Source organism: Felis catus, chromosome D2, assembly GCF_018350175.1.
Source record: "Felis catus isolate Fca126 chromosome D2, F.catus_Fca126_mat1.0, whole genome shotgun sequence".
Classification (NCBI taxonomy): Eukaryota; Metazoa; Chordata; class Mammalia; order Carnivora; family Felidae; genus Felis; species Felis catus.
Window position 1 is genome coordinate 315001 of NC_058378.1, and position 20915 is coordinate 335915.

The 20915-nt window shown below is 38.1% G+C and overlaps 1 long non-coding RNA gene across 9 annotated transcripts in view; it reads left to right on the top strand.

The window, feature by feature from the left end:
• LOC109492929 overlaps nt 1-20915 on the top strand; it is a 200747-nt gene that overhangs the window by 8709 nt on the left and 171123 nt on the right. For all 9 annotated transcript variants that reach the window (XR_006586807.1, XR_006586808.1, XR_006586809.1 and 6 more), the window contains exon 2: nt 1493-1643. This is a non-coding gene — a long non-coding RNA (uncharacterized LOC109492929). The remainder of the gene's footprint in view (nt 1-1492; nt 1644-20915) is intronic.

Here is a 20915-nt window from a genome sequence, read left to right on the forward strand (position 1 = left end):
ACCTTTTTCTTTTCAATTAATAAAAATATTTTCAATCTGAGAACGGATAAAGCTAAGTAGAAATTTAACCAAACAAATAAGGTGAAAAACCTCAAGCAAGCCTTGAAGTTGTGAGGCAAAATGTGCCTTTGAGCAGCTACCTGTGGTTTTATCTAGATATGTCCATGTAAACTCTCACAGCTGCTCTCTCAGGGATCTGTGGACAGCCCCCAGGAACTCCCCTATTGTGGACCGAATGCTCCCTCACCCCACCCGGAATTCTCAGGTTGAAACCCCAGGAGGTGGGGTGTTTGGGAATAGTTAGGGTTAGATGAAGTCATGAGCCTGGAACATCATGAAGGGACTCGGTGCCCTTGCAAGAGTCACGGGAGAGCTTGCTTCCTCCTCTGTTCTCTTCCGTGTGAGGGTACAGTGACAAGTCTGCAACCCAGAAGAGGGCTCTCACCAGCGCCTGACAGGGCTGGCACCCTGATCTTGGGCTTCCAGCCTCTAGAACTGTGTGAAATAAAATTCTGTAATTTATAAGCAAACCTAGTTTATGATATTTTGCTACAGTAAATTAGCTAAGACATTCCCCAAAGCAGGAAACTCTTTAATGCACAGGTTCTTAACCTGGGCCATATGAGTTCCCTGACATATTATAGAGAATTATGAACTTTATTCCCATGAGAGACTTCATAGCTCTCCTCAGCTTTGTAAAGGGTTCTGTGACCTCCCGAAGGTTAAGAACAACTGCTTTGGGCTAGGATACTTTACTGGAGCTGGCACAAAACTTTTGTCCTGGGGAAGATTGTGATGACAAACCTCATTTTTATGAACGTCTCTCATACTCTCCAGTACCCAATAAGTGAGTCAGGGAATATTATAGCTGGAGGGGCCACAGACATTGTCTTAACCAAATATATCCTGTGAAAAATGAAGAGACCGAGAGCCCAAAATACTGCAAGACAATCTGAGTACAGTGGTTTTATTTTTAAAAATTGTTATTTTTCATTGCTTCTGTTACAGTTCATGTCTATCAGATCATGCTGTGATTCTCATTTCAGTCCACTGGGTTCTGAGCTGTCTGCCTAGAGCTCCATTTTATGCTTTAAACCCATGCACCCCAAATATATTTACTATGTACCTTTTGTATAAGCTTTTAGTACTTTGAACATCTTTCCCTTAGCCAGAAATGATCATAGTCCTCCCCTTTATATATTTGCTTTAAATATTTCACAGGCTTAAATAAAGTTTTAAGAGATGTTTTAGAATCCCTATCCCGTCAAATATACAAACTGTAACTAAAGCCGATATGACGAAGAGAATTTGAATGAAGAATATTGCTTTACAATAAACACCTTTAAGAATACACCATTTGCATAGAGTTAAAATATCTTTAAATCTGCATAATGAAAATAATAGTGCTTATCAAAAAACAAAGTATGTTGTCCAAGTTATCTATAATTCACACTAAAACCATGCAAAGTAGGATTTATTTTCCATTTTCCAGATGGAGAGGCTGGCTGCACTTGAGCAATTTTGCAGAATTACGTGGATTATAAATGTCAGAAGTAGGATTTGAACCCAGCCTGGCTGCTTGTCCACTCCATCACATGCTTTCTACCTGCAAACCTGGGACGAAGGTCTGTTTCCAGATCCATGTAAGTCTCATGCATTTTTCTTTCCAATTTCAAGGAATGACAATTTCTAGGATGTGAATAATTACATAACTGCCCAAAACTCTGAGAAAATTGTAAGCAAAACTCATTTCAAGATGTATTTATTGAGTGCATAGCCATATGTTGCAAATGATATTGGCTAAAAAAATAAATTTCATAACTTGTTCCCTGTCCTATTAAAAGTTATGATTTGGGGGGAAAGATAAGAGGTCGACATAAAACAGAAAATCAACAAATATTTTATTAACAACTTTGACGCTGAAAAATTTTTGGAAGCAATTTTCTTTACTGAAAATAGAGGTTTATTTGTTAGCAACTCTATTATAACAACACTGTATGCATGTGATTAACTGATAGTAAATTTTAAATGATCCCTTATCGTATGTGTTTGATTTTTGGAAGCTATGGGAAAATCGGAATGATACGCATACTTATGAAGTATTTCCAGAGAAATGCATAAACCATTCCAGCAAACAAAAATAAGGAAAAAAATAGTATACAAGTTTTGGTGGTTAGTATACACATTTAGCTCAACTTCCTGTGTGCCCTTATGTTAGAGGTGATCCTGAGCAAGTCAAATGGATGCTGTGTGAGTTTCAGTTTTGTCATTTGTAAAATAGAAGCAATGTATCTTAATGCTCCTTTTAACTCTGTAATTCAAAATATAATCCCTATGCTCCTGTCAGACACTAGATAATCAAACAAAGAAAATGCGCCTATATATTAAATAAAGCAAACCATTCTCAACATTTAAGAAAAATTTAAATGGTTTGGTCTGTATCAAACTTCCGGAAATGTACCAAAAGCTTAGAAGTGAACAAATATTTTAAAATTCAAAAAAGAAAAATTTGGATCCCAGAAACTAAAGCTCATAAGCTTGATGTTGATCCAGAATTTAAAGTGATCATTAAATAGTTGTTGAACACTTGTAAAAGCAACAAGGAACAATTAAAAGTGAACATTGGCTTTTTAAAAATAGAATGCTAAACCTGGTTCCAGAAACAGTGTTAACCTGGTAGAAGAGAGGAATACTGTAGATATATTTTGATTACAGATTATACAATTATGGATAAGATAATAACATATAGATCTGCTTATGACAGAAGTGGCTGGATTTATACTCAGTCTGTAGAGCAGTTGAATTCAATGTTATTGTGAAAGAAGTTATTGGGGCTCGGTCCTCTGGGACTGGTCTTTGAAATTTAATCCATAACAGTGGTGCTCAGTGTTTTGTTTTGTTTTGTTTTTCCCCCAATATTTATTTATTTTTGAGAGACAGAGAGAGGGAGACAGAGAGAGAGAGAGACAGAGAGAGAGAGAGACAGAGAGAGAGAGAGAGAGAGAGAGAGAGAGAGAGAGAATGAGTGGGGGAGGGGCAGAGAGAGAGAGGGAGACACAGAATCTGAAGCAGGCTCCAGGCTCTGAGCTGTCAGCAAAGAGCTTGATACGGGGCTCCAACCCACCAACACTGAGAGCATGAGCTGAGGTGAAATCAAGAGTCGGACGCTTAACTGACGGAGGCACCCAGTGGCCCCTCAGTGTTTTCTTTACTTATAGCACACTTTCAAATCTAGAACTCTTGGTAGTATGCTTGAAATAGTTAAATGACATAGTTATTGGACTTCTCACTTGGCTACTCTCCCCAGCTCCTTATTAGAGTAGACTTATTAAAATGGAGCTGCTGGATGCCCTACCTGCTTTTCTACTCTCAAACCTACACGTGAGGCAACAATGTTGTACGTCTGTATCTCTGGGGACTGCGTGGCATTACCTTCACCTCTGAGAGCTCAGTTTAAATGTGTGCATTCTTTACCTAGTTCTACCTTGTTAGCTCGGTGCTGCATATGACAGGTACATAGAGCTGTTTTTCAGCCTGTTCGTTGCAAAAACAAATTTTTTGTGAGCAACATTTTTGGTGCCATACCTAAGAAGACTTCATAGTACATGGTGTAGCAAGGATCACTGACTGAGCACTACTGATCTGTAATGTGGATAGAGTCACAGAATAGGAGGTACATGCATTTTGCATTTATAGACAGCAAAAGATAATAGGGTTACTTAACGATTCTTCAGTAAGGGGAGCTTACTTACTTCTTATAGGTTCCAAGAAGATGCATACAGACACATAAATATACATACACTGAATAAGATTTAAATAATTTAGATACTAGATGGGGAAAGATTTGGTTTAAGAGCTAGTTATAGGAAAAGAATCTCCTACTAAAATATGGTATGATATAAATCTCTGTTAATGGATGTACTTCTCCAAAAAGAAAAGTGTCCATAAAGAAATCTTTGGTGCCCTAGTGATTTGATCTTGGGCAGATGCTTGATTTGAAATTTTAGCAAGCTGAAATATGCCCAGATGAGACATCCAGGCATCGAAGAAGTTGGGAAATTAGACTTTTGACAGTGCTGAATCTGGGGATGCTCGTTCTGAGTAAGGGGGGTACTTACAAGGGAAGGATTGAAGTTCTGGAGCCATACTGCTCAATAGAAATTGTATGTGAACCACAGAGGTAAGCTATGTATGTGATTTTAAATTTTCTAGTAGCCACATTTAAAAAAGTAAGAAGAAACAAGTAAAGTTAACTTACAGTATTTTATTTAATCTAATATGTTCTATTTATTATATTATAATAATATATAATAAATATATAATATATAGTATATTATATATATAATCCATTAATAATGTTAATAAGGCATTTTATGTACTTTGTACTAAGTGTTCTAAATCTGGTGTATATTTTACATTTATACCACATCTCCATTTTGACCTGCTACAGTTTAAGTGCTCAGTAACTATCTTGTAGCTAGCACCTGCTGTATTAGATAGCAAAGTCCTAGAGTGTTTGAATGGCTATCACATTGAAAGGAAATTCATCTTTTTCTTAAGAGCTCCCTCTGTGCAGAAAAACTGATATTAATGGATAAAAATATGGATAAATACATTTAATTCAATTTTCAACACAAACTTAGTTGGGTGAAAAATGGATGGTTCAGTGTGTGGTATTGAGTTTATTTTCACTGGACTTGCCAAAGCAAAGACTGAAGGATCTTCTCTCAAGCAAAAAGCAGAGCGAATTCCTACAGTGGGTAGAGTACTAGAGAAGATGAATTTAGAATAGAATACAATCATGAATCTTGTAGAAATATACAAATAAACACATGCCAAAAATTTATTTACTCTGTCAATTAATGAGGGAATTTTTAATTTTGCAAGAGGTTGCAAAGAGAATTCAAAATACCACGTTATAGTCAGATTAGGAAGGCTGAAATAAATTAACAAATGGATGCAAAGCTCCAAATCTGTTCAATATCTAGAGAGTAACAATTGTATCCTACTGGATATAATTTGAATTTCCATGGAAAAGAATTGTTTGCACTACTCTCAGTTTTCTAAAAATTAACTTCTATTACTACAGAATTGTAAAATAGCCTACAAGGTTGTAAAATGGTTCAAAAAGGTGGAGAATAACCCAGATGAAAGAGTTAGCCACTGGTTAGACAACCACTAACTTTCAGTTTTTCCTTATGTTGGAGAGTGAAAATTTTCCACTACTCTCAAAGATTCTTTTGGCTGGTCTAATAATTAAGTTGACATAAGACAGATTAACAGGAGTTAATAAAATTTAATTACATATGTATGGGTGCTCCATAAGAACATGAGGCCAGGCAGGCATTAGATGTTTATGTGACATCCAGAGCTAGAGAGGGGAGTAGGTTTTGGGACTTTGAAAGAAAGAAAGACAATTCACAGGAAGATGAAAAAAATAAACAAATGTTTTCTGGGCCATACAGGAACAATGGGACATAGAGAGGAATTTTAACAAACGGACTGCTAATTTTCCCCCTTTCTACCACACCTACCTACAATATACTGTAGTTAATTATGATAATACCTCCTTCCTCAGGCAGTTCCTCTGTCTAAAGTCTTTTAGGCAGTTAGGGTGAGGTAAAAAGTTCATTCTGAGCCCCATGTTTCTGAAAAATAATCAGCCTAAAATAATCCACATACCAAAGAGATACATTCTGAATTGACAAAGTTTGCTCCTCTACAGTTACATAATCAACATGAAAGGTGATGGTGGTCTGATGGGTAATAGATAAAATGGGAATGGATAAAGAAAGCACAAGACAAACTACATCCCTATGTAGACTAATAGACTTCATTTGACTTTGGTCAAGGCTCTCTCTCCTTTTCTCACTTATATTGATGTATTTTTTTGTGTGTGATACACAGTGAAATATTTTGAACCCAGACTTCTTGTGTCTTCTCCTACTCATCAAAGAGTGCTAGACATTCTTTCCTTAAAGCTCTACTTTCTGTAGGTTCAGACTTTGATAGTGAATAGGAACAGAATTTGCCATCCCAAAATGCACCTTTTATACCATAAAGGTTACTTAAACTGGTTATTTTTTTCAAGAAATAGCAGGCACTGGAGAAGAGCTAAAAACTGAGTGAAGGAATATTTACTTTTAGGAGGGAAATATCCATTTGTAAGGGTGTTTCTTTGTTTTTTTGTTTTTTGTTTTTTTTTTTTCTGTACCAGGAAGAAGAGGATGACTAAATTTTTGGGAACTCTGTATCAAGGGAGAAAACAATGAGTTAAATCTGCGTGTATAACAATCTTATGCTTGTTTACTGCATTTTTCCTGGTCACCTCCCATAACTGGATCCCCACTCCCCCAAATCTCTTTTGTCTTTAGATGATGGTATTTAAGGTGATGGCTTGGGCCATTTTAGGGAATGACTCCACTTTCCTGGGTCTCACCCATGTATACAAGAGGTATACGTGTTGTCAAACTTCTATATTTCTCCTGTTGTTCTTTTATTACAGAGGAGATCTCAGCCAAGGACCTAAAATAGTAGAGGTGAAATTATTTTCCTACCCTACAAGAGGTATTAAAATGTCATGACAGACGAATAAACATTTAAGTCTTTATCAGCTCAAAATTTCTCAAATCCAGACGTATACAAATTTCAGAAGAAATAGAGGAATAGAGACACAAATAAAAAACAAACTGTACATTAGTAATACATGTTTATAAATTTCTCACCTGGATAACAAGGTCAAGCAAATAGGGAATAGAACCACAGAAGATCTGTAAGATAAAAAACAAGGGAAGCAGAATGAGTAGAAAAATTTTAAGGGCATTTCAGTATATATACTTTTAAATGTAAAAAGATGGAATCTCTACATGGAGTTTGGATGTCTTCACAGTAATTGTTGACCTCACTTCATTGTCTTGATAGTGAAAGAATGCAGATATCTTCAATTTAAATTGTAATTTATAAGATCTCACTAATCATATTTACATAAAAGAAGTTTAGTAATATTCCCATTAAGTAGGTTGATAGGAGCTTTATCTATGAATGTATTTTTCCTGAGATTTATAAAACTATTTAATACCCTGATTTGAATTCAAAATCATACAATTTCCCACTTTGTTGGCAACCACTTTGCTTAAATTTCATTAAGAGCCTGTAAAGGAAAATGGGACCTCTGTAAGCATTTAAGAATAAGGAGCCACTATTATTTATTCGTTCCTTACTTATATCATTTAATGAGATTAACAGAACTCTCATATATTACAAAATGCACTTAAGCAATTTTAAAGAAGGTTAGTTTGGTTTCTGAGTCTCACTCATATTTATAATCATGCAATAAAATGCAGGGAGGAATTTAAAAAATATGTGTTTATTAAGATGATTATGGTATTCTAATGTTTTATTTCACTTTAATTTTATTTCTACCATTATAGAATGGCATCATTGATAAACTCAACAAAGAATATAATGGTGCTGACATGTAGGAGCAATTCTTCCAAGAACTCTAAACTACCTCAACCAAGATTCAACAGGACATTAGCTCTTTGCTGAGTCCACTAAAGTGGAATTATTTTGTGAAAGATAACAGTGCTACTGGTCTCTGCAGTGATTTTTAGGATGTTCACTCAATAGGGAGCCAGGCCCATAATCTCTGTGTCTCTATTTCCATGTTCAGAATTTACCCTTCTAATTCCACTTTTACCCTTAGCACCTTAGTCCAAGCTACCATCATTTCCCTCTTGGAGGAGCCTATTTAGTTCCTGACTAGACTCTCTCCCTGTGTGCTTCCCTATCATCTGCCACCTATACCTGGAATGTCACTTTCCTGCTTAAAACCACCAGAGGCTTCTTCTCATTGCATTTAGAATTAAATCCAGACTTCTTGCCCAGGCCCCTCTCTTCTTCTCCTTCCTGTTCCACTGTGCTCCAGTCATACTGTCCATGTTTTGGTTGCTTAGGCACTGGCTTCACTTCTACCTTAGCAATTGTGCCCTAAGATGTTCTTTCACAGAAGACTATTTCTTTGGCATTCCTGTCTCATTTTAAAATGCAAATTCCCAGGGGCACCTTCCAAGTCATTTTCTACCAAATCTTTGTTCATCTCTTATATTTATTGAAAAACAAAAGTGTTTTAAACATATCTTTTCATGATTTATACATAAATAATCTCTATCATCCCTCTATATAAATGTTATATAGTTTTGGGTTTTTTTGTTTTTTGTTTTGTTTTGTTGTTTTGTTTTTTTGGGCCTGACTTCTACTCCATCTTTTCAAAATATGCCCTCCATGGAATCTGGGTTCACGTCTATCTTGTTCATGGCTGTGTCCTAAAAAGCAGTCAGGGACATGGTGAGTCCAAGTGAATCAGATTGAACATCAGATAGGCTTGGGTAAACTCTTTTTCTTACTCTTCTTCTTACTCCCTGTATGATATTGGGCCAACTGCTCTGCCTCAGTAAAATTGTTTTGATGTTATTAAATGAAGATAATAATCATGCCTATCTTTAGGGTCATTACCCTTCACACCCCACAAAAAATGTAGTAAATTATATTTGTGGTTTTGACAATTATTACCCATGCCATATCCATTCCTGTTTTAGTAGCCATGGCCCTCTAGGGATGTCTGGGTTAACTTAATACACAAAGATAAAGACAGCTTGTAGAATATTGTCTTTCTTTCTTTCTTTCTTTTTTTCTTTCTTTCTTTCTTTCTTTCTTTCTTTCTTTCTTTCTTTCCTTCTTTTCTGCTTTTTTTTTTTTTTTTTTTTTTTTTTTTTTTGTGAAACACGGAAGGTCCTTTGAGCTAGACCCATTACCCCTTATGGAGTCCAGGGTAAATTGCCCCTGAGATCTGGTTTCAGGGCATTAGCAGCTCCGTTTTGGGGCAGGATGGACCTTGGCAGTGGGTGGGTCCCCGCCTGTGGCTGCTGTATCCCTGCATGGCTGGACCTGGACAGTCTGGGGAGCCAGGCCAACCTCCCAGTTCTCTGCCATGCACCACCGACGGGGATTTTTGAGGTGGTCACTGGCAGGCCCCACTTGGCCCTGCTGTCTTTGTGAGACTTGGGGCCTGTCTAGCAATGGTGATTCTGGGTGTCTCCCACCCCACACAGCCAGGCAGGCCTGGGGTAACCCCCGAAGTCCCCAAGGCCTGGATTTGGGAGTGTCCCCCAGAAGTACCAACTATGGTTGGTGTCTCTAGGTGCCCTGGCCCGGGACTGATCCAGGGAGCCTGGGTGCTGGTTAGCTGGGTGTCAGCACTTGCAGTTTGCTCCTCCTTACTTGCTTCCATCTGCAGACCCTCTGGGCCTGTTGCACAAGGCCTGTCCTCGTCCATCCTGGGGCTAGCAGTTCCCAGAAATATGCTCCCCGATGAGGAGGTTTGCATGGTAGTAACATCAGACCCCATAAGGTCCTGCTTAATAAAGTGTTAAATTGTGGGGCACCTGGGTAGCTCAATCAGTTAAGTGTCTGACATCAGTTCAAGTCATGATCTCACAGTTCGTGAGTTTGAGCCCTGCATCACCTCTGTGCTGACAGCTTAGAGCCTGGAGCCTGCTTCAGATTGTGTCTCCCTCTGTCTCTGCCTCTGTCCAACTCATCCTGTCTCTCACTCTCTGTCTCACAAAATAAACTTAAAAAGTTTTTTAGAAAGTATTAAATTATAGCAGTTATGAACATAGCTGAATTTTGTATGTAAATCCTGAGAAAGTATATAAACACTGTCAGAGAAAACATCAGACTATAAAACTCAGATGAAATTTTGTGATGATTAGGTTGAACAGAGAAAAACAAAATAGAAAATTAAGAAGAACAAGACACTAAAGAACTATTTAATTAGAAGTACTGTATACAAACTCTTTCAAAGTGGGAAAGCATAAAATAGGAAAAATATGTTCTAATTAGGATCACTGCAACAAATTTGCATATGCTTATGTGGCTGCAAGTATCTCTCTTTTCATTTGCTTGACTATGTCCCTCACAGACAAAAGATGATAGTTTCAATATTTTTCTTTTTTAACATCATTAACAAGCTATGGTTACACATTTTGACTAAATATTGTTTGATAGATATTGTCAGGGATTAGTACTTAGTCAAAGATAACATTTATTGCTCCAAAGAATTTGATCACTGGGTGGTTTGATCATGAAGTTGTTAATTATTTACTAAAAATAAATGAATGAATAAAATGTTTCAGCATTTATTAATAGCTAAGAATATTTAGAATGTTTTTTTTTTCATTTTATTTATTTTGAGAGAGAAACAGAGAGAGCACCAGCTAAGGAGAGGTACAGACAGTGGGCAAGAGAATCCCAAGCAGGCTCTGTGATGGCAACACAGAGCCTGACACACGGCTCGATCCCACAAACCGTGAGATCATAACCTGAGCCAAAATCTGGAGTTGGAGGCTTAATTGACCAAGCCATCCAGGTGCGCCTAGAATGTTGTTATTTTTAGTAGAAACAGAAACAGCTTTCTAATAGTTTTAGAAATAGTTCTGGTAGTTTTAGAAACAGATTTATGATAGACTTCTAATAATTTCATAAAATGTACTAAATTATAATCTTTAATCTATAGATATAAAATCTACAGATTAACTAATTTATACCTAATTTAATATATGTGTGTTTAGAATTCCTAAATTGAGGGATCTCCCTAAGGTTAATTATGTCCTATAGATTTTCAGTCTTTACAAATTGTATTAAGTAAAAATACTGGCCTTGATTTCTTGTACCATTAATTTAGAAGAAATGATGAAGGTCTGGAGTCTAAATACTACCATATTTTTCAGTTGAAATAAGGAGAGATTGTCAATTTCTATTTAAAGTTGAGAAGATGGCACCTGGATTTTGGCTCACTGTTTCATGTATAAGGACTCCCTTAGTTCTGGCTAATTACAGATTCTGTCAGATATATGATCCTGTCTAACTCCAATCCTTTAGGTTTCCCTTCATTCCTATATTCCACAGAGTTGGCAATGTTTTGGTCAAATTGCTGGAGGAAGAAAGGGTTCCCAAATCCTAGCGACTGGACTAAAGTTCATTTCTTGTCATGTGGTGACATGGCCCAGCAAAGGGCTTGGCTCATCTCTCAATTGCATTTGATGCTTGTTTTCAGGATTGCCCCAGTGGCAGGGAGAGAGGGTGGTGGGTCTCACACCGGCTCTTAGAGATCCTACCTGGAATGGACACTTCTACTCCCATTTTGGTGGAAATATACAGCCACACTCAACCTCATAGAGACAGGGAAGTGAAGTCCTGCCAGGTGCCTAGAAGGTAGAGAGCCAGGAGCAGATGGAGAGTACCTCAGCTGCTCATGCTTTGAGGTCGTATTCCCGGGTCCTTGCTGACATGCCACATATAATATATGCCACTGCTAACCAAGGAAAATAAAATGTCTGAGATTTATCATTTAGGATAGTGACCTGACTTTAACATACATTACTGTCTTTAAACAGTGTGTCTCCTTTAATAGTATAGGGTGTTTTCGATAGGTCATCTGGAAATAGTGACTTTATCCATCTCCACGTTAATAGGCAGAAAAGTATCAGCATTACCAGAGAAAGACCAATGCACAGGATGACTACAGGCAGTAGAACCCAGCTGAGCACAAGCTACGTGCTCCAGAGTAACGAAAGGATCAAATCAGGTGGGTGGAGTGATTTGGAGAGTAGTTGGATTGGAGCTAAGAGTTGGGTTAAGAGTTGGGTTAAGTTAGAGAAGAAGGCTGATATTGGGTGATCAGACTAAGATCAGTGAGAGGGCCATCTGGTTGGCAAGAGTAAGAATGCTTGCAGGGACTCTGACCATTCGGGACACTGGCACAGAGGAGGGTATGGTCATCTGGTTGATGCTCACAGAGGAAAAATAGGTGAACACCATCGGGATAAGCCTGACAGTTAATTGTAGTTCCCAAAGGACAGATAGTACAACTGAAAGGTTGTTGTTCAAAGGGTTTAGTAGAGACGTGTACTTAGTAATCAGTTAGTACATAACATATGTACTATATGTACTATAACATAACATAACATAACCTATATACCCTGCGTAAGATGTTTTAGTCACTAGAGCAAAGGATGTGAGGTTTTGCTTGTTTATTTGTTTGCTCTTTGTTATTGGAGCTCATCATACTTGAAGTATAAGCAGAATCACTGCTTTAATGTGAATAAGGAACTTCCTTGGGAGGAGAATAGGAGTTGAGTTCTTCAGTTACTGGGGATGTGTTCATGGGAATGCTTTTCTTTGGATCTCAAACAGGAGATAAAATTGAGAGACTTAGTAAGGTGAGGTGGGGTTGAGGGACTAAAGTTATCATAGAAGGAATCTTTTAAATATCTTGTTCTTTAAGCCCACTGTTTCCCACAAAACAGGAAAATGTTTGGTTCAGAACTGCATCCATATGATGACATTACATCTGTGGCTTTTAATATAAGGAGTTCTTTTTAAGTTTTTTTAAGTTTACTTATTTATTTTGAGAGAAAGAGAGAGCATGAGCAAGGGAGGGGCATAGAGAGAGGAAGAGAGAGAATCACAAGTAGGCTCTGTACTGTCAGCACAGAGCCTGACATAGGGCTTGAATCCACCCATGAAACCAGGTGCAACCTGGTCCTGTCTGGTCCACTTCTCCAGGAGCTGTGGCAGGACTGACCTTCATGACAGCCACTCAGGCTTCCTGGCTGCTGGACTGCAGGCGTCCTGTTAGGACCTACCACCTGCTCTCACAAGAGCTGGTTCCTGTGGTCTATGCTGTTAATAGACCTGTTAATAGATGCTGTTTTATTCAGTAATGGGTAAAGAATATTTGATTTTGCTCCATGTCTTATTTCTAATATTTATTTAAAACTGGGGAACCTGGGTGGCTCAGTCAGTTAAGCATCCAGCTCTGATTTCGGCTCAGGTCATGATCACAGTTCATGAGTTCAAACCCTGCATGGGGCTCTGCAGTAGCAGTGCAGAGGCTGCTTAAGATTCTCTACCTCAAAATAAATAAATAAACTTAAAAACATTAGAATTATCTTATGTCAAGTTGATATGTTTCAAAATTGATATAATCATAGGAATATATCATTAATGAATTTTCAGTATAAAATCTGTATATCCTTGAAAAGGACTTCATTATGTTGGCACATTAGGTATTATAGACATCATCATTATATATATATATATATATATATATATATATATATATATATACACATATATATGTATATATATATACACATTTTAAATATACATTCCATGATATATTTTAATACAATATTATATTCCCTTATTTATATTAGATTGTTTTAAAGGTTTTATAGTAATACTTTAACGCACATTTAAATATGTTATTTTATTACCAAACATGGAACATAAATTATTTTCATATTTATTGAAACATTTAATAAAATCCAACAAACCTCTATATCTATTATTAAGAAGCTTTGGGGGAAGGCCATTAGTATGTGAAAATAATTTGCATTTGTGCTATCAATCAGGAAGGGTCCTTGTCTAACACTAGAGATTGGAAAAGCAGGTGATTACATGACCCAGGACCCTCCCACCCCCTCCACAGGTCCATTTACCTCCTCAGTACAGACAGATGGTTACTGTCTTCATCAATCTTTTAAGGAGCTACAGAGAAAAAGTTTCTAAATTGTGGCCCTTCATGCATGAAAACTTCATATGTTTCCAACATCATATATTTCAGTTTTGCAGATAATATTAATGTGATGGTAAAGAAGTGTAAATTGGCAGCAAAATGAACTTATTTCTAGCATTTTTTATTTAAATTGAAGTCTATAGGGCTGTATGGATTTTACATGTTCTCATGGTTATAACTAGTATTGTTTCACCACTCAAAAGTGAAATTGGAATGAAAAAAGAATATGGGGAAGATAAGAGGGTGGTGGATTTGAAGGAGATGGGAACAGGTGTTAAGCTGGGATTACTCCAGAGTTCCATGATATTTGATAATCCCAGTCTTTCTTTTACTTCCCACCTACACACTCTTTAGGAATCAACTTAAAGGCACACTTTCCAGGAAATCCACCATGATCCTCAAGAGTGGCTTAGTGTTTGTTATTAAACAATAAACATTTTATATTTCCCCCATCATACATAGCTCTTCACAGAATGTTAGAATTTATTGCTTTCCATATGTATGCTTCTTTTGGTAGGGATTATATCTGTCTCAGTAGTGCTGAATTCATGGTGGTTGTATAATAATTGCTCAATGAATGAGTGCCTGTCATTCAGTCTGGAAAAGCTAATTGGACTGTAGTACATTTGTCTTTAAAGAGTGGTAGCATTGGAGAAAAGAAAATGTCTATTTTTCAAAGTCATAACATTTGGAAAATAATTTTCCCCGTGTGTGTGTGCGTGCACGCGCACACACACACACACACACACACAGACACACACACACGCCTGTGCTTTAGAGCAGTGTGTGGCAAGTGTTCTTGACTAGAAATCCGGATTTGAATTCTAATTCTGGTCCTTCAATGGCATATGAAGCATGTGTTGTTGGACAAGCCTCCTAACCTCTCTGGGCATCAGTTTCTGCATTTGTGAAAATAAGGCTATTAACTTGATTTCCAGGGTTTCTTTGAGCATCTACATTATTATTGTATGAAAAGCAAGTTGATCTCAGTGACAGGGGTAGATCCTAACCTAGGTGAGGAAAGAGTGGCTATTGCCTTGTTTTGTCAAATGTCAGTAAACTCTAGTGGCCGCAGATAACATTGAGAACCTTTCTTATTTGCGGCCAAAGGAATGTTGCTTATTCCATATTATTGCCAGAGATTCAGGAATGGAGAACATGACTGAGTTGCTTCTGAAGCATAGATCTTAAGACTTTAGGTAGGAAGACGATTTTTCATAGGTGATGATTTTCAGATGGAATGGACGTGGAGGTACCGTTTACTGTAAATAAACCACTACTGGACAAGTAGAAGGTGAATTAGGTGTGACTACTACTGGCACAGAGACCCAATAGAAAGTTACCTTACTCAAAGAACAATTTGGTTTCAACGCAGGCATGCATGGGATGTGGTTGGGGGGAGAGATGGATGCAGGACATCACATGTCACGCTCCACTCTTAGAAGCAAGAGGGATTGGGGAATATAGTCAGTCCCCAGCTCTGTTTCCAGGAAGAACAGGAGCATAGACTTTGGTGAACAACTTAAAATCTCTACCAGTTTTACAGCTTTCAGTAACTGGAAGTGAAATAAGCAAATGCCTCCAAGATGCAGTTTGAATCATCATTGTACTTTTTTCGACATATCCAGTATCACATTACAAATATATAATTCTATGGTTAAATATTTTTGTAGCATACCCATACAGTAGAATGCTATGTAGCTCCCGAAATGCTTCTGTAAATGAATAGTTAATACAATGGAAACAAGTACACCATATGTAATTAACTTAAACTAGCAAGATATGAAAAAAGTTATGAAGTAAAATAGCCAATTTTTATTAAAAATATTGTTTCATTAAGTATAGAAAAGAGATTAGAAAAATAAAAATTTAAATATTAGTGTTTGTTGTCTTTGATGATAGAATAAGTCATATTTATTCTGTATCTTTTCTATTCATATTTTCTAAATTTTCACAACTGGCATAAATTTATTTGGGTGGTAAGTAAAAATCAATAAACATTTACTTTAACAAGTGAGAACTTTGCAAATGACCCAGGAGAAGTTAAATTTACCAACACTCAACTTCAGCTCTTGATTCTAATAGAATTAGTGATAACTTTGGCCAACAGTAGCCAAGAAAACTTATGGTCTTGCAAAGAAAATGACCCAGAAAACTTGACCTGTAGAAAGAAATGGTAATTGTGATTTATGGCCCTCTTTCACTGCTGTAAGAACTGTTTTCATAGTAAAGCAAATGGATATTGTAACACATTCAAATAAAGTCTTATCACAGAGCCCACAAAAGCACATAAATATCTTCCCCAAATGAGAACCAAAATATCTGGAATGAGTGCAGCATTTATGGCTCAGTTGGTTAAAAAATTCAGCAGTCCATTATTTATCTGTCTCATGTTTGAGCTCTAGATTACTTTTGGTTACAACCAAATTAAACAAGGAAACAAATTTTTCATCATGGGAAATGCTCCCACTTCCCTGGTATAGATGTCTATACTTTTAGAGGCCATTTTTCTACATGATTATGATGGGTAGCCATTTTAACTCATATTTTTAATCAGGTTGAGTTCATTTTTATTTATAAAGAAAAGTAAAAAGAGATTTTAAGAAGAGAAGCCATGACATTACCATCAACAGTCTCTTATTGCCAAGTTGTGACAGATGCCCATTAGGATGTACACAGAAACACATATGCCAGTCACCTCATCAATAAAGTATCTTATCTGCAACCCAGTTGCTTGCTGGCCCTTCTCTCATGAGAGAAAACTGTCCTCTGATCTGTAGGTGTAACCAGAAGTTTGGTTGTGGATTATTTCTTGCCCACGTGGTCCTTGGAAAGTCACTCCAGTGTGTTGTTGGGCCTTGAATATGGCTCACCCCCAGCAGCACTGACCACCACTCACCCCGTAGGCATGCCTTTCTGCCAGAGACAGGAGATAGTGGGCCAGCCTTTCCTGTATCTCTACTTCTTCATTTCTATGTCTCTCAAGACTGCTTTTGGGATGCACTGATTTTGGCTTTAGTTTGTCATCTCAGCAGTTGCCCAAATCTGATGCATGGTTTAGTTTTGGGAAACAATAATTGCATATGGACTTTAACATCATGCAGACATTATTGATGATACAACACACATGATGAGGGCTGCGAAGGATTTTGGAAACCTCATGTTTATTCCTGCATTTCAAATGCAGCACAGAACACACTCCAGAATTACTGATCAGAGCTGAGAGAGGCAAAGGGCCTCTGTTAATCATTCTTCAGCCACAGACAAACTGCATGATATGCAGGAAGTTTTAGAACTGCCTTATGATAACCAAATAATTTGGAATAACTGCAATTACATGTAAAAGACTGAGACAGATTGTTTTAATACTGTACTTTGCAGTTAACAATATTTCCATGAACTGATTGGTTTAGTGATACCAGAACAGACTTAGGAACAATCAATACTGGCCTTAAAGAAAAGAGTTCATTTTACCAGAACTTGCTGACACTTCTTGTGAGGGCAGGTATTTGTTCCATAAGCTTGCTTAATCCTCCTACTCTTCTACTTCAGGAAAAATGCTAAAGTGGGCATGTGTGCAATGAAAACTGAATTGCAGATGGAAATTTGGAGAGAATTTTATTATCTTGAAAGTTAAGTTCATATCTCCATTGGCACATTTTTCTGTATGAGGTTTAAGCACTAATTTTCCTCAAGTGATTGTGTGAAACATCAAGGGCCTGCAAATTATATTACAAATAGAAATAAATAAGGGCCTTAAATTTGCTTCTGAAAATAGAAAGCATCTTTCACAAGCAGTGCACAAAGCTTTGGTTTGGGAATTGCATCAATAAAATTGTAGCATCATATATTAGGGTTCTCTAGAGAAAACAGAGCCAATAGGAGATCTATCTATCTATCTATCTATCTATCTATCTATCTATCTAAATATCATCTATCTATCATCTATTTACCTATGTATCATCTATCTATGTTTTATCTATCCATCTATCATCTCTATCCATCTGTCTATCTATCTATCTATCTATCTATCTATCTATCATCTATCTATCTTCTGTTTGGAATCATTGGGTACCCATTGTAATTCTGAGGGACTCTGGCTTTCTTTACTCTGTTTTCAAGGCTCAGATGAATCACAAAAGAGGTATATTACCCTTTTTTATAGTATACAAGTATATCCTCTATGTATATAAAGGGAGTTGTTATAAAGAATTGGGGGTGGGCAAGCCCCAAGATCTGCAGGGTGAATTTGCAAGCTGGAGACCCAAGAGAATGTATGTGTGGTTCCTGTCCGAAAGCTGGTGGGCCTGAGACCCAAGAAGAGCCAGTATTCCAGTTCAGACTCACAGAGAGGAACAAAGTCAAGGTCTCAGTTTGAGGGCACTCACATAAAAAATAATTAGTCTTACGTTGGGGGTTTGTTAACCACTGTTCTCTCTCAGGCCTTCACCTGACTGGATGAGGCCCATCCACATTTGGGAGAGCAATCTGCTTCACTCAGGATACCAATATAAAGTTAATCTTATCTAAACCTCCCCTCACAGAAACACACAGAATTATATTGACCAAATATCTGGGTACTCTATGGTCCAGTCAAGTTGATGCATAAAATTGATCATCATAATTCCCATCAGTGTCTGGTTGAGGAGTTGAAGAGATATCAGAGATAAAGAATGCATAATAACTTGGTGGGTACATCAGCAGACGCAGCAAGAAACAAAAGTGGCAGAACTGATACAGTTTGCTTCTTCCACTGACCTTGTTGGAAGTGAGCATGGGTGTAAGTGTTGTGAGTGTGCAGTTTGGCAGCTGTAGAAGCGATTAGCCAGTGACAGTGCTGAGACCGTTTTCCTTTTACTTTAATGGTAACTTTAAAAAATTTGATGACTATATTTAAAGACAGTCCACTGTATTGTAACAGTTTATACTATAGTAGATATTCAAATATTAGTTTACATTTCTGGATATAAGTTAAGATATACTCTCAACTCAGAAGTTTTTCTGTGATGAAGATATTCAGCTTTGGTCTTTGCTTGGTTGAGGTTTAATTTAAATACTCTGCCATTCAGCATTTCGATAAAATGTATTATTGGTTTACTTATACACTTTTTTTTCCTTTGGATGAAGATTAGGGCAGGTTCAGAAAGGCATTACATTATAAGAACATGTGCTTAAAGTTCCAGGAAAGGTGGTCTTTCCTTTGGGCCAAGGAAGAGGGTCTCCAGGTCCCATCCCTCCTCCTGACCCACCTCTCCTACTCACAGGTTGCTCCCAAGCAGCCCTGTTCACATTTCTTGGTGCACAACTGCAACCCCTCACACAGGGAGAAGCTTGCTCTGGATGGATCCCACCCTCCGTTGCCCATACAATTCTCCACATCTTGGCTGCACAATCTTAAAATAAACCCAGCATTCATCCTGCTTGGGTTACATGCACCTGGAGTGGGGGAAGCAGAGGTGAGATGAGGAAAGTTGGCTCCGATGCACATGTTCCCCATGTTACCTCTTCAACACTTCCTCCAAGTGGAGCTCCAGGTCTGCTGCTCCTTTACTGTTGTTATTAAAGTAGTGGCATGTTAGAGTAATCACCTTCCATCGAAGGACAGTACAAAGTTATTTCATACTGAGAGAGAACGTTTCCTCCACTGTTAAAGTCCCTGGTCTATGTTTGGAGTCATTGGGTCCCCATTGTTATTCTGGCTTTCTTTACTCTGCTTTCAAGGCCCTGGTGAATCATAAAAGACGTATATTAGCCATTAATCTCCACTCCTACTGGGATCTATAGACATAATCTCTAGTACATTGTGTTATTTTGAGTCAAAGCTTCCCTTTGATAGCAAAAAGAAGGCAGACTGGTGGTGACCCACAGCTATGTCACTACCTGGAGAGTCATGTCAGGGCCACACAGAAAATAAACATACATGGAAAGAAAAGGAGGAAATGATCCCAGTGCCAGAGTTTCTGATGGGGTTGTCAGAGAGCACTGTGCTAGAGACTTATCTTCAGAGGGGACAGGAGTGGGCAGTGTGTGGAACATTCAGCAGAGATGGAAAGAGGAACTTTCTGGTTTCTGGTCCCACATATAAGGAGCTTGAAAGTCACCAGTCTGCCTTAAAAGCTGAACAAGCTGAAAAATCAACTCTTCTTAGATACATGAAAGAAGTGAGGTCACAGGGCAAACCACTCTCCACCCCCAATTTGTGAGGCTCACTGATAAATACAGATAATCACAACCCACCAGAGCAGAAGCCCCTGCATAAACCAGTGTTGAAGTAAGAAACCTAAAATCTAATTGACGAATTGCTGGAAGCTCGGTGTGGGCAAGCCTGAGAAATAAAAACTCCAGGGGACCTAGTGATGGGGGATCCCCACATTTCTGTGAGTCTTAATTCTGAAAGCTCTATGAGCCTTGCACAGTGGATATCAGCGAAAACTCTTGCCATGCTTCCAGCCAGAGGACAGAAAAGGAATTGTTTTGAAATAACCCAGGGCATCTGTTCTTGTGGAGATCTGCCCTCATGAGAAACCATTTAAACAGAGTATAACTGACTTGGGAGAAGGGAAATCCCTAATTCTGGCCCCCTCTGGCCATCCTGTCCCACCTAAGGGGGCAGGGGAGCCGAGAGACACATGTGACATTTGCAGTCTTGATCTCACTGAAAGGCCAAGACGTGATCATTGGACACCTGCCCTCCACCCCCCTGCCCGACACACACACCTCAATACCACATGCTGGTTTATAGCCTTCCTCTCACCCAGCCCTTTCTGTCTGGCTATCAAGAAAAAAAAATCACAAGACACAGTAAAGTGCAAAAAAAAACCACAGTCTGAAGAGACAGTGAAAGCCTAGGAACCAGACTCAGATGTGGCAGGGGTGCTGGAGCCATCAGACTGGGAATTTACAACAGTAGTAGAGTGGACAGCATGAAGAACCAGGGCGTGATGTAGGCAGAGAGAAAAATGTTGAGAGAGCACCAAACAGAAATGCCAGGGATCAAAAACACTACCAGAAATGAGAGTGTCCTTGATGGACTCAGTGGGTGAGATGCAGTTGAGGAAACCATCTCTGATGTTGAGCACACAATACCAGAATCAAAAAATCCAGACTGTGGGGCAACTCCAAAGGTGTAACTTTGCGTAGTACAAATACCAGAAGGAGAAGAAAGAAAGGAACTGAAGAAATATCTGAAATAATAACAATGGAGAATTTACCTAATTCAACGTCAGATATCCAACCCCAGATCCAGGAAGCTTAGAGAACACTAAGCAGGATA